The sequence below is a fragment of the Tympanuchus pallidicinctus genome, unplaced genomic scaffold, assembly GCF_026119805.1.
Source record: "Tympanuchus pallidicinctus isolate F22 unplaced genomic scaffold, pur_lepc_1.0 scaffold7, whole genome shotgun sequence".
NCBI classification, from domain to species: Eukaryota; Metazoa; Chordata; class Aves; order Galliformes; family Phasianidae; genus Tympanuchus; species Tympanuchus pallidicinctus.
Window position 1 is genome coordinate 19,811,499 of NW_026294791.1, and position 13,353 is coordinate 19,824,851.

Here is a 13,353-nt window from a genome sequence, read left to right on the forward strand (position 1 = left end):
ACAACCCAACATTAATTATCTAAACTTAATTTCTACATTATTGAATGCTGACTGCAGACTAGTCTGTTTATCTAGGCAAGATTATTCCCTCCCCCTTTATAAAAATGGAATTAAGAAAACCTTATTTATCACGTTAAAATATATCTATAGTGATACATCTCCTCTTGAGATGTACTTAATTGGCTCGAATATTAAAGATTTTTGCATGCCAGTACCAATGCAAATTATAAAGATATAGGCTACTCCCAAAATAATATAATACATCCTACTCATTTCCATGTTGACTACAACAAATATAAAGAGCACAATAACACTATCCAGTAGAGCAAATCCTCAACTACAAAACACTGTTTTTCAACACAGTCACTACCAGTAGCTACAAATTCCCACCAACAACAATAGCAAGGTTGTAAAGTCCTAGGCCATGACACAAGAGAAGAAGCCCAAATGCAACAGCTACAGAAATAAAGGAAAGAAGGTACTTACATTAGGAAAGCCTCATATAGATAGGGACCTCCAGCAAGATACCCTCACCTCCACTGCCAATCCCTAAATGAGATCTGGGAAGGAATGGATCCTGGCTCCAGCCCTTCTGGTCACTCGAGGACATTGCATGCACCTGAGCTCCCCTGGGTTGGCCCTGCCTTCCCACCAGGTGCTCAATCACTGATTCAAGCCCTGACTTAGCATTTCCGCTGCAGACAAACAAGAGCCTGTGTGCCACACTCATAACAATCTGCACCAGTGGAGGTAAACTGCTGTTTTACAGCTGCAATGATGGCATAGTTGCTAGGATAATATTGCCCATGCAGTCCAATTTTGCTTGTGCTCACATCCCCCATTTGGTCTCCATTGGAGTTCAGCAAGCATCAGTGAATGTCAATGAAGGAAATTATTTGTGCATGGAGGAATTCAGTGACACACCTTTGCTTCATACACATTTCCATTTAAGACACGATTTTGTCAGATTGCCCCTCTGCTTCTGTCTGTCACATAGCAACTAAACATAACTGAATATCGGTGGGAACGTTTAGCTTCTACTGCCATATCACCAACGTCTGCCTCTGATGTCATAGGCCAACATAATAAAATAAGAGGCTTTTCTTTTGGAGCAGCCCTCACATACTTATAATCCGCATGTAACGCTGGAAAGGTTGGAAAAACAAGGATACAGACAAGTGCCAACTACTCACTTCCAAGGCTACAAAATTTCCCAGCCTCATAGACACATCGTTGATTAATCACTTCATACATGTTTTCTTGTTGCTGCTGAAACTACTGGCTTGTTTTGGACACATGGTGTCAGGCTAGAGATGTTAGAAATACCATAAATCTGAAATGCGAATGTACTTTCCACTATGTAGGATTCCTACAACCAAATACATCACCCATGTTACTTCTATCTCAAGCCAAGACTAGCAAGGGCAAAACATGGTCTTTTATTGACTTTAGAGCTTAGTCCATTAAGTTTCCTGCTTTCTGTGTCTCCAAAGCCAAACATAGGCTGATGGCACCATCCTGGATTTTATTTTGCAGTATTCTGAGCCCGCTCTCACACAGAAGAAGCACAGCATGGGCTCTGAGTCCTCTCCAAGGCAAGGATGCTCATTACTCACCAGCTGTCTGACAACGGGGGTAATTGCTTTTCATTTTTAAACATATGGTGATGGGCAAACTGAGCTCACGCAGAAGCTTCTGCTCAGCCTCTGGGGAAGAAGAGGAAAAACACTCTGTGCTCTTTGCCAAAACGTTTTAGATGCAAAGCGGGGCATGAGCAGACCTGAGCAATGACTGAAGCCCTCACAGGCCAGCCGTGCAGACAAGAAAAACAACCCTTCAGTTACAGATTTTTCAACCACTGGTAGGAAAGCAAGCAAATACACTCTGCTGCAAATAGAATCTATTCTTATTACATATGACCCAGAGATCACATTTTTTAAGGGATGAATGGTTCTTGTCAGGACCATTTCTAGTGGTTCAAAACCCACAGAATTATCAAAGAATCCAGATTTTACTCAGTGTACTCTGTTGTTCCCACACAGCACAAGTGAGCAAAACCAGCACACTTTAAGTTGTTTTGATCAGATCTGGCACAACTTCTTGCAGCTCAAAGGCAGCTGCCGCAGCATCCCTAAAAAGCACGGAGCAGTTCCCCTCCCATGTCCCGGGCACAGCACAAGGGCAGTGCACCTATCTCATAATTCCTATTAACACTGTGACAGCACCCAAGGCCAGAAGACAAACAGCATAATTCCTACTTGTGGTCTAAAGAAACATGGTATCACTTAGGGAGCAACGACATTTTTCAGTTTTCTTGTATAGTTGCTTTTAAATGTAAAAGCAAACATTAAGGACCCGAGCAGAACAGATTCAAAAATACCATAAGGAAAAAAGAAAAGAAAAAAAAAAAACCTGGAGAAAAAGAGTTGCAGTATCTACCTTGGGTACAATCCAAATAACATGGAAGTGTTGTTGTATCTAGGGCAGTGGAAAAACATCCATTCAAGACTCAAGGCACCCAACCACGAAGGAGCACTGCAGGCTGCCAGAAGCACACTGTTGGCAGAGCATCCCCTTACAGCACAGCACACCTTCACACCCAGCCTGCCCTGCAGCCACTGCTGGCTCATGGCCTTAAGGCTCAGCAAAACGTTTACATGCTGTGGTTTTAATGCCAAGTCACAAGTGAGACAAGGACAGATCCTGCCTGCCTGCCAGCTCACATAAGGAAACCGTGACAGGGTGCAGGAATACCACCCAAGTCCTAGTTTCCAAAACTCTGAAGAATGGAGAGGGCAGAGAAAGATGAGAATGCTGATACACCATCATGACTGAAAGACTAAGAAAGGTAGTGGTGCTGCTGCTGTCCCATAAAGCAGCCTACTTTGAATTTCATGACTGTGCTTCATGAAGGCTAAGTGATATTGGGAAGAATGCAGAATAAAAACTAAGATAGTACTGATAGCTTAGCCAGGAAGTCCTCATCAATTCTCTCTCTGCTGGCACAGGAAACATGGGTTCGTAAGGAAGCAGTTCAGTTGGGTAGCTGCTAAGCATCTGAGAAACAGAGAGACACTTAGATCTGCAGTGCTACAGAGATAACTGTTTATAGCAGCACCACTAGATAAATATAAAATTTGTTATACCAGCTGGATTCTATTATGTAGGTACAAAGTTCACTAATCAGTGAGATTGAATCATTTTAATAATCTTAGGAAACAAATTAAATGGTTGTTTTTCTGATTACTGAGTCCACGTACTTCTCATTTGTTCTGGTTGGCAGCACTGCAACCTCCCAGTTAGGAGCCTGTTTGCACTATTAGATCTATTGAATAGATGTCAAAAAATATATAGCCTTACATGTAAGTTTAAAACACATGTGTTCCTTTGTGGCACAGTATAAGTTAATCTAAATAATGGGATTTATTTTTTCTCTTAAACCAGACTTCAAATACAATGTTCTGTAAATGAGAAAGTTACTCTTATGTTGAAAATCCACATCAATATGCTGAGTTTATTACAGAACAGCTCACTGGAAATTAACTGGGTACTAATCTTTTAATACTGCAGCTGATCCTTGGTCAACCCGTTACAGGAGCAAATTGCCATTCCCAGCTGTGCCACACCATAAGAGGATAAACATCAGAGTGGCTGGGCCTTAGGAACCTATTTCAAGTCTATCTGCTCAGTCTTTCACAGCTAATCAGAGCAATGCTAATGGAAGAAAAGCTGCCAGAGGGGAAGATACGTGAATATGAATGTGATTTAATGCTATAGCGCAGTATAAAACAAATCATATATTAAGACACTGAAAACTCAACATTTAAACTCTGGAGAATTAAGAGAAATGAGAAACGAATAGTGCCCAAGCACTCATTTCAGCAAGACTCAGAGGCTCAGAACTCTGGCAATCCAGGCTTAAGTACATCCCAGGCTGTTCTCCCTCACTTGAATAAAGCCGTGGCAGAGCTCAGGCAGCCCTCAGTGCTCCACTTCTTTCTGAAAAGGCCTCTGGGGCTCTCGCAGCTGAGCTGGCAGTGCCAGCCAGAGTTGCTGATGCATTCGGGAACCCAAATGTCTTTGGCTCTCACCAGCTGCTACATAAGCTACATTTCTACTGGAGCGAGTTGCACTCAGCGCTTTCTTTATGCTCACCCACTCTCATTCCACAGATGCTTTTTCTCTTTCAGTCTCTTCAGCTTTCATTTTCACTTGCACTTACCTACCTTCTGCTTCCTTCCCAATTTCAAGATGACTACTCCAAGTCACCTGAGTGAAAGCTCTCTGTGCCCACAGAGTCCTCTGTTAACTGCGTGATCTTACTCCATGTTAGAGGACAGGATTTGTCCCATAACTCTGCTCCTTGCCTTGTCACTCCATGCCCCAGATTTTTCAGCTGCATCCACTAAGAATTACCTGGGCTTGCAGGGGGCTGACTGACACCTGAACAACATCTGTTAAGTGTTAAACATCATTTCCCATCTCACTTACATGGTGTTATGACTTATGCTGTTGGTTGCTGCTAGAATTACTAATGGTGCAGATTGCAGGGAGAGCAGGGGAGAGGAGAAGCTTAACAGATGACTGATGAGAACTGGGAAGTGGTGTTAACCATAGAAAAAAATGAGTGTATCTGAGAACCACTAATAAATCAGGTAGTGATGCTTTTCAAGTCTTACCCCAGCAACAGATTTAAAGGTGGTACTGCAGAACCTTGTTCCTCATTAGCCCTATCAGCTCTTCCTTTGCCCAGAAGCTACTCCTCAGGATGGATGAGCATTACACGCGATGGTTGTGTTCTGTTTTTTTGTTTGTTTAACTCAGCAGCTCCATCAACATCTCTCCAAAGATGAGCCAAAGTGGATTCATCTTTGACCTTTCTTTCTACTAAGGAAAAATTTGACCCCATCTGAGAACAGTTTGAGAGCAGCCATGTTAAAAGTACTTAAAGCAAGAGCCACTCTGCCGCTCCCTATGTAAATGGAGGGTGCTCCCATACTTCTGCTGATAACATTGGGATGACCAGAATACCCCTCTGAAACCACAGCAAGTCCTTCCTCTTCTTGCTGATTCCTCTGCAAGTGCAGGAGGAAGGATGGTCTTGTGGCTCACAGAGAGCTGGCTGTCAGCATGCACAGCTGCTATTCCTGGTGGTCACTGACTTCTCTTGTGACTTCTGCAAAGTTACCTAACTTCTCCATCCACTAAACTGCCTGCCTGCTGTAAGCACAGTGTGTAGCTCAGTGTTGTGCTTTAGTTTAAATGCCACTGGAAAACTTCATGGCTTGGGGTGCATGAGAAGTGTCATAGTTTAACTTTTGTCTTTTGTGTAGAATTATTTAGTATAGTTTTACTTCTCTTCAAGCAAAATTTTCATCAGATGTGCAGTACCTTAATCTCCACATGTACCTCGTTAAGACAGAGAGACAGCTTTTCAGATGTCATTATTCTGCATTGCCCGGGGGAGGAATGTGGCAAACATCCAAAGGAAGCAAATCCAGAACCACTTCTGCTTCACCTTCATAGCTAAGGTCACTTTCAAGAAGAGAGATAGCAGCATCATTAGTACATGTTTCTTACAAACCTACCTCCAGGCAGCTGCTATCAGATAAATTGTCCACATAAAACAATTACTGCAAGTTTTCAATGTCTGTCATTTAATTCTGATAGATTATCCCAAGATACCACCGGCACTGCAATCTGTGCCTGGCTAAGGGAGGTGATTTACATGGCCCCAACGAAACAAAAGCTGTGCCGGTACACGTTCCTTTGATTACTTACCAGTGATAACACTGACTTTGACAGAAAGCCAACCTGGTGCAGGCCCTTTGTGACAGTGCTCACCTGGAAAGTTGCCTGCAAAGGCAACACAGAAAGAGGCAACACATTGCCATGTTTTTTTAAAATATTTACTACAAACGATTGTTCTTAATGATTTGAATTCCACAGAAACTGACAAAGGCATCAGGAAGGTTTCAACTCATAGTCCTCAAGCCCCACCTTATTCGGTATCAAGCTAAAAGCGGCAGCTCCCTAAACAAGGAGTAGGGAAATTTCTTCCATCTTGACATTAAAGTTAAAATATTACTCTAAACAAATACTCAGGCAACCTTGAATTATAAAACTGTAATTAAATTCAGACTTCCTGTACACATCCTAAATCAAAAAATAAAAAATTCAGCAGTTCACCTGAATCTGGAGCTGGAAATACAGTAAGTTTCAGAGAGAAAGATGCTTATAATTTCAAGAACACACATTAGAGATACAACTCCTATCATCATTTCGCCTTACATCATCGCTTTTTCTCCCTCCCTTTGGCACTGCACAGTTCAGGGGCTGCTATAACAACACAACAGAAGATGTCACTCCAGTCTATCGCAGAGATTTTTATCAGCAATGTATCGATCACCATTATCTATGTTTTGCCATGCAGTTTCACCAGCAGTTCATATTAAATAAAGCTATTGAGCATCAGATTACAAGTTTCTATTCACGTCCTGATTTCCTATGTATCAGCAAGGTGCCATTAAAATCCGTAACAGCCTGCTGCCTTTTGTTATTCAGCATCTTCAACCAAAATGATCTCAGACCTCTTGCAGAGATTGTAATCTAGCAATATTCATGGAGCTACTATGCTACTATGCAAAGTTTCTTTCTTTTTTCCAACATAAAATTAGAACCAGCAGCAGTTCACCTCTCTTTTCTCTGCTGCACTAAACTCCTTTTCACTCCATCTCATCAGCTCTTGTTTTTTTCACCTCTCCTTTCCAGAACATCACCCATTCTACAAAGAACACACACGCACAGTGCTGCTGTGGGCATCTTTATCACACCCAGCCTGCAGGCCCAGCAGCTCTGTCCTTAGGGAAGTACTTTGTTCCAATTCTTTATCCTTCATCTTTGTTCAGTTTTAGTCACTTTTTATGTGAGTCCCACATTAAACAGCTGTGTTGTAAATCCTGTGAATGTTTGTAATCCATGTGCTAATAGGATATAGTTGGAAGTAAAGGGAAAAGCATATAACTATAAGCTGCAAATAGTTCCTCTGAACTCCTGGGGATGAAGATGCCCTGTTGGCTCATTACCACACTGTTTGCATGGCAAGCTCCAGCCCAGGTACCTCTACACAGAGCAAACCATGTGGAAGTCAACTTCTGACACCCGGGAACCCTCCAGAACATCTCGCATTTGCATCTTAGATGCTGGGTTATGTCTTACAGCACAGTGGTAAACACAAACATCAGGAATTACTCAAAAGCAATGTACGTGTTTGGAACAGCAGTGCGCGCCAAGGCAGCACCCAGCCATTCTCTGAAGGCCTTCTTCGGGCTGCGGAGGGGCCGCGCGTTGCACGGGGCCGCGGAGAGCCAAAGCGTTGGGAGAGTTGTGCTGCTGAAGGACCACGACAGGGCTCGTACTCTGTCCTTGCTTATCTCATTGCTAAGCGACTCTCAGCAGCGACAGACGGTGTATGAAACACGTTGCCATAGATTGGATTTATTCTATTCTTACGTAGCGGCTCGAGCAATAGGAAGCCCTCGGGCTCTCGCTTCGATCCCACCGCCCCTTACAGAGCAACGGCCGCGGGTATCCGCGCCGCCTGCTGCGGGGCCGAGCTTTTTGCCGCAGCTCTCCCCGAGACCAGGAATGCTTTGAACCCTTCCTTTACTTTCCGCTGCCGTGGGCGTCGGGCACGGCGCCCCCCCGCAGAGCCCGCGCCTGAGCTCCCACCGCCCCAACCTGACGGGCGGCCTGGCGCCCTCTGGCGGACGGCGAGGGAACTGCCGGCACAGCGCCGAGAGACCCGCGGCCCCAGGGGAGTTCTCAGAGCGGTTCGAGGAGAAAAGGAAGAAGTCCCGGTGGAGAGACACTTCAGCTGTCTAGGCGCTGCAGCTTTCTGCTTCCCTTGAGATTCAGCAGCAAAAGGGCGGGTTCTGAACCTTCTTCTCCAGCGCTGTAAACAGCTCTCACTTGCACAGAGATTGCAGCAGAAGAATGGAGACATCCCTGCCTACCCAACCGGAGGAATGACCAGAGCCCATAATCAGCCAAGAAGCCACACTCCTCTCCCGAAGTGGAAGCCTGTCCTTAAGATTCCTTTGGATGTATCCCAGCCTGCTCTGGAACACAATTGCTTTCCTGGTTAACATCAGAGTTTGTGCACTGCAGTATCATTCACCTCACACTGAAGGAGCAGACAGCTCCACAAACAAAGCTATGTTACTTGAGCAAGTACTGCTGAGCCGTGATTTCCTTTTATCAGAACAGGAGGTGCACAGCAGCACAATACCAGGCTGCACACCACAGCAGCACAGCCCCACAGCCAAACCCAACCGCAGAGGAACAGAGCAGGAGCAGAGCGTGGGAGGAGACATGCAGAGGAGCAGAAGCAGGGCTGATAGAAATCTGCCCGCGGGATCACATCTTCCTGCCATGGTGTCACACTATGGAGATGATGAGTGCCATCAGATTACTGTCCAAAAGCCTCACAGTGAAGCATGGATGTTAACCATGTAACTACCCTCCTATCTACAGCAACAGATGAGAATTCCAAGCAAATCTTCCTCTTTATCCCTTTTCCCTGAGACTAGAGAAACTACAGAAGTCCAGAGCAACTACAAACTAAAAGCAGATACTCCTTATGGGATTAGTGAGCAGTATTTGATGTCTAAGTCAAAGTAACTTCAAGGGGACAGAGGTGCCCAGGGATGGTGCAGAAGCGCTCCTGCTCTGGCTCCAATTCCCTGTAGAGAAATGCAACACTACACTCACATCTCTTCCTGTGGCACACAGGAGACAATCTTCTGCCAAAGCTGGGCTGACTGGTAAAAGCAAATGAAATATTTATGAGTCAGATGTATCCGATATGCACACTGCCCCACATTCATTAGTGCAGATACTTCTGGGGCTGGGTTACAGTCAGGGGACACATTACTGCCACCCCCAGTAGCAGAAGGGCAAACAGAAGTTTGGGGGGACCCCATTTTCTGACCATCCCAGCACAACCTGACTGATTTCTCTTAACTCTTTCCTAACATCTTGCTCGTAACATAAGTAGCTCACAGTGATGACGGACGAGTCACAACTTGGTAACCTTCTTCACCACATGGTCAGAAGATGCAGTTTCTTCCCTAGTGAAGCCTTTGCAAGATCGGCCCTATTAGGGAAAAATAAGAAGCTACACACTTGGGAAAGGAACACTAAAGCACAGCTCTTCCCTCTGTACTGCAAACAACCTTGGAGCTGACAGTAGAAACCTTATCAGCAATCGACCAAATGTGAACGACTCCCTCTAGTACTCATGGGACAAAGGTAACCCTTTTTATCTGTTTCTTTTCAAAAGGATGGCTTCAGACGTACAGACAGAATCAAGACAGCAATCTGTAGCACTACTGAAAAGGAGCTTATAAACAGGAGGGAGACAGACTTTTACACAGTTTGGTAGTGACAGAACAAGGAATAACTTCGAGAGGGGAGATTTAGGTTAGATACGGTCAGCATGAGAGATGAAGAATGAAGGAAACCCTCTAAGATGTAGAACTGCCTGGGTTTCCTTCTCAAGAGGCACAAAGGGATAAAATACAGCTGCTGAGAGTTACCCCAACAGCTGAGAGAGGAAGATGAACAGCAGCTGCTATAACCACTTGTTCTTCCAGGTGCAAAAGAGGAGAATCAAATGATTACAGATTTTTATCAGAGAAAAATCCCAATATATGAAATACAGCAAAATGATTTTTAGATGCCTTTAGGGCCTTCTCTCACGACCTGGTAGCCACCAAGCAGATCTCATTCTCTCCAACAGTAAATCAAGAAGAAAATGACACTGAATGGCAACCTTGCAACATAGTCACTGTTGCATTTTTTTTCCTTCAGTTGAAACCACTGACTTTCACTGACTTTTGCCTTCACAAAAGGTGAAAGAACAGAGAGGGTAGTCCAAGGCCTGAACTCAGAAGTCAAGGTGCTAAGCACCAATGAATACAAAACATAAGGCTCTGAGTGAAACGTGGTTTGTGCAAATCAGCCAGCTGCCACTGGTTGCACATGGAAGGCTTCCTTCAGAGCATCGCTAACATAACACGGGCTTCCAGCACTGCAGGGGATCTCATAGGGTTTATTTAAATACATTATTTGGCCTCCAGGATGCAGCCTGCTCAACAGGGAGAGAAAACATATTATAATCAGACTTCCATCATATGCTCCAATATGCTGATTGGCTCCACAGCAGGAAAGGCATACATTTAATTCCTACAATTAGATATAATCAGAGTATTAGACTAGGATGGGAGTGGTAGACAGGAGGTAATGAGTTGTGTCAAACACATAGGTAGGCTGTAAAGAGAAGAGTATTTGCTAAAAAGTCCAAAGGTGGAGACAAGAGAGGGGGCTGGACTTTGTCCAGAGATGCTATACATTTTCAAGCGACGTGTCCATAAAACAAATCAGTGACGGCACCATGATGCTGTTACAAGTCTTACATGTGGCAAGAAGTCTTCTACTTGCCCTCAATTATAGTGTTTTGATGTTGTGAAGAGCTAACATAACCCTCAGTTCAGACCTTGATCCAGGTTGATCCCAGCATCGTTGAGGAATATTTAAATGTAGTATTCAGCAAACGTAATCAGGTGATGTTGTACCAACTGTTAGTCAGCTATACACTGGTAAAGAAGCTTTCGACACACCAGCAGAGCTCACTGGACTTTTACATTTAAAAAGCATTTTGAGAGAAGGGGGGGAAAAAGGGACTATTTTCTATTTCAAATTATTTTCATTACAACATGGACACAGGAGTTGATATGAGCATAGATTTTATCCCTACCTTAAAGCAGAGATGATGACTCTTGCTTTCTGTAATTCACACTGAAGTGCACTGCGCCTACACACTGTGTAAATTCACAATGCCACAATCACAACTAGAAGTATGGCTCAAATGGGTTTGTGCTTCATCATCACCAACTTTTTCCCTTGCTGCAAAGATAACTCCAAGGAATTTACTCAGATGTTTCATCTACACTTTTCCTCCTCACAAAGCAGTATTAGAATACAACAGTAGATGGCGCTGCTCGAATTCAATGTGAAGCCATGCATTTCCTCCACACACATCAGAGGGGACTGCTGAGGCTCTCCAAGGAGACCGGTTCATACATGAACCAATTGTTAATGATTGAAAACATCCTGCGTTTGCTTTATAATGAGTGCTTCCGTGCAAGTGCTCAAGCAAGTGCTCAACCATGGGTCAAATGTTAGCAAATGCTGAGTGTAAGATGACAAATCTATCCATTCAAAAGGTCATCTACTGCACCTTTCACCATTGTTTTTGCCTCACCCTATTTCCAAGGAATACTAGACATTCTTTTTTTACGTGAGCTTTACGTGAGTCTACAGGGCACAAAACAGTCTGGATTTTAGTTTGTGTACTACCAACATTGTTTAAGAGAACCTAATGGCTACTTCAACCTCAAACTGTCAGCAAGCAGAGGAAATGTCTGCAGGGACAGCTTTGCTGCTTTAAAAGCATTCAATTAAATGGCTGCTCTGGGAGCTACACCAGCTACTGCACAACAGAGAGGCACCAACTTTGTACAGACAAGGAAAAGCTTCATACATGTAAGAAAACATCCTTCAATGCGTGTATATGGATACTATGTCAATTTAAATACACGCATTATACATGCTAGATTCCTCTGCTGACTATTTCACAAAACAGCTAAGAGCTTAGAGATACAAAACCCATACAATTATTTAGCTTATGGAACACAAATAACGCATACCCTGAATTTCACAAATATTGCCAAAATAGAAAGCAGTCTTTCAGTTTTCAGACCTCAGAATTGCTTTAAATAAAGAAACGATTCATAAAGCAGGGCTGCTAATACACTAAGGCCAATGTGTTGAATATCCACAGCCCTCACCAATTAACATTCTCCACAACATAGTTTACATTATTTTATTTTATTTTTAAGCTTAAGCCTCAAAAGCCATTCCCAAGACCACTTAGGTAACAGAGGTAAGCATTCAAAAACACACTTTCTTACACAAATAGCCTGCAGGTTAAGGCATCCTTTTGTATTTCAGTAATTCATACATAGAAACATCACATATTGTGATACACTTCTTGCCATTCCTCTCTACCTTCAGATATTATAAAAGACTGAACGCATACCAATACATGCTGCTGCAGGCAAACACAGCCAGCTCTGATATTTGAAACAGAGCACACAGCAGCAGTTTTCTCCAGCTGGGCCTCAGAAGGCAGATTTGGCAGTGAAGCAGCTGCACACGCAGCCCCACCCGACTCGTGATGCAGCACCCAGTATTCTTTTGCAGAAAACCCAGCTGGGCTCAGCATTCAGCATTCTCAGCATTTCCACTATCAGGCAGGCAAGGCAGCGAGGGCCTGGCTTGGCGCAACTGTGAAGGATGCCACTGCTACAGCTTCTGGAGCAGATACATTGTGTCCACCCCAATCGTTAACTGTAGGGGAAAAAAAGTGGCAGTCCTAAATTCCAAGCCACTTCTACAGTAGTTTGCAGTTTTCATCTTACTGAGCAGCACTGATGCCTGACATACACCTCAAAGCAAAAATAAGGAAGGCTTTTCTTTGTCTATGAACTTATTAATGTTACAGCAACTCTGCCTGATTTACACCCTCTTCATGCTTGGCTCTTCAACTGAAGAAGTAGTACCAAACTATAAGCAGGTTTTTTTTATATGCGATATACAGGGACCATCTCTGCATTCCTCTGTCTTAAAACACAGAGGCATAACAAGGATGGGACTACTTAGAATGCTTCAGACTAAACATTTTAAGACAAGGGAGAAAGCAACCTGCAAATCTGTCACCACTCATCTAAGAATGCAGCACGCGCCTCCTAACTGCTTCATTTCACAAGTGGTTATGGTAACACGTCAGTGGAACATACTGAAAGCTAAAAGAGCAAGTTGGATGAAATGGCTTTGACAGCTGCTTAGCATTCTGTTTTCTCTGACCAACATACAACAAACTTCAGGATGATGATAAAAATATTTCCCAAAGGCAAGCAGCATGCTGTCCTACACTGGTAGGAAATCCATAGCTGATTGTGTTCTTCTTGCCTCAGTGCTCTTTCAGCATAAGATGCCTGCAGTTGCAAGCAGTTAGAAATAATGGTTACAAGCTGTGCACTGAGAAATATATGCATTGCAGGTATGAAGCATCTGAAATAAATACACTACCCATGAAACAGCTCCCACACATCAAAGAGGCATCCAATAAAGACCATAGAACTCAGTTTCTCAGTAGATTAATTTGGGAGTAACATCGTTAATATCCATGTTACAGTGAGACTGATTTTCTTTCCTGAGAGGGTGGAA

General features: G+C 43.6%; 1 protein-coding gene across 2 annotated transcripts in view; it reads right to left on the reverse strand.

Annotated features, from left to right (window-relative positions):
- The window catches only part of VAV3 (vav guanine nucleotide exchange factor 3), a 181,495-nt gene extending 180,923 nt beyond the window's left edge, over positions 1–572 (reverse strand). Inside the window, exon 1 of one of the 2 annotated variants that reach the window (XM_052667005.1) lies at positions 487–572. The gene's annotated coding sequence lies outside the window, so the exon portion shown is untranslated. The remainder of the gene's footprint in view (positions 1–486) is intronic. The other variant, XM_052667004.1, reaches the window with a different exon arrangement.
- Between the last annotated feature and the right edge of the window lie 12,781 nt (positions 573–13,353).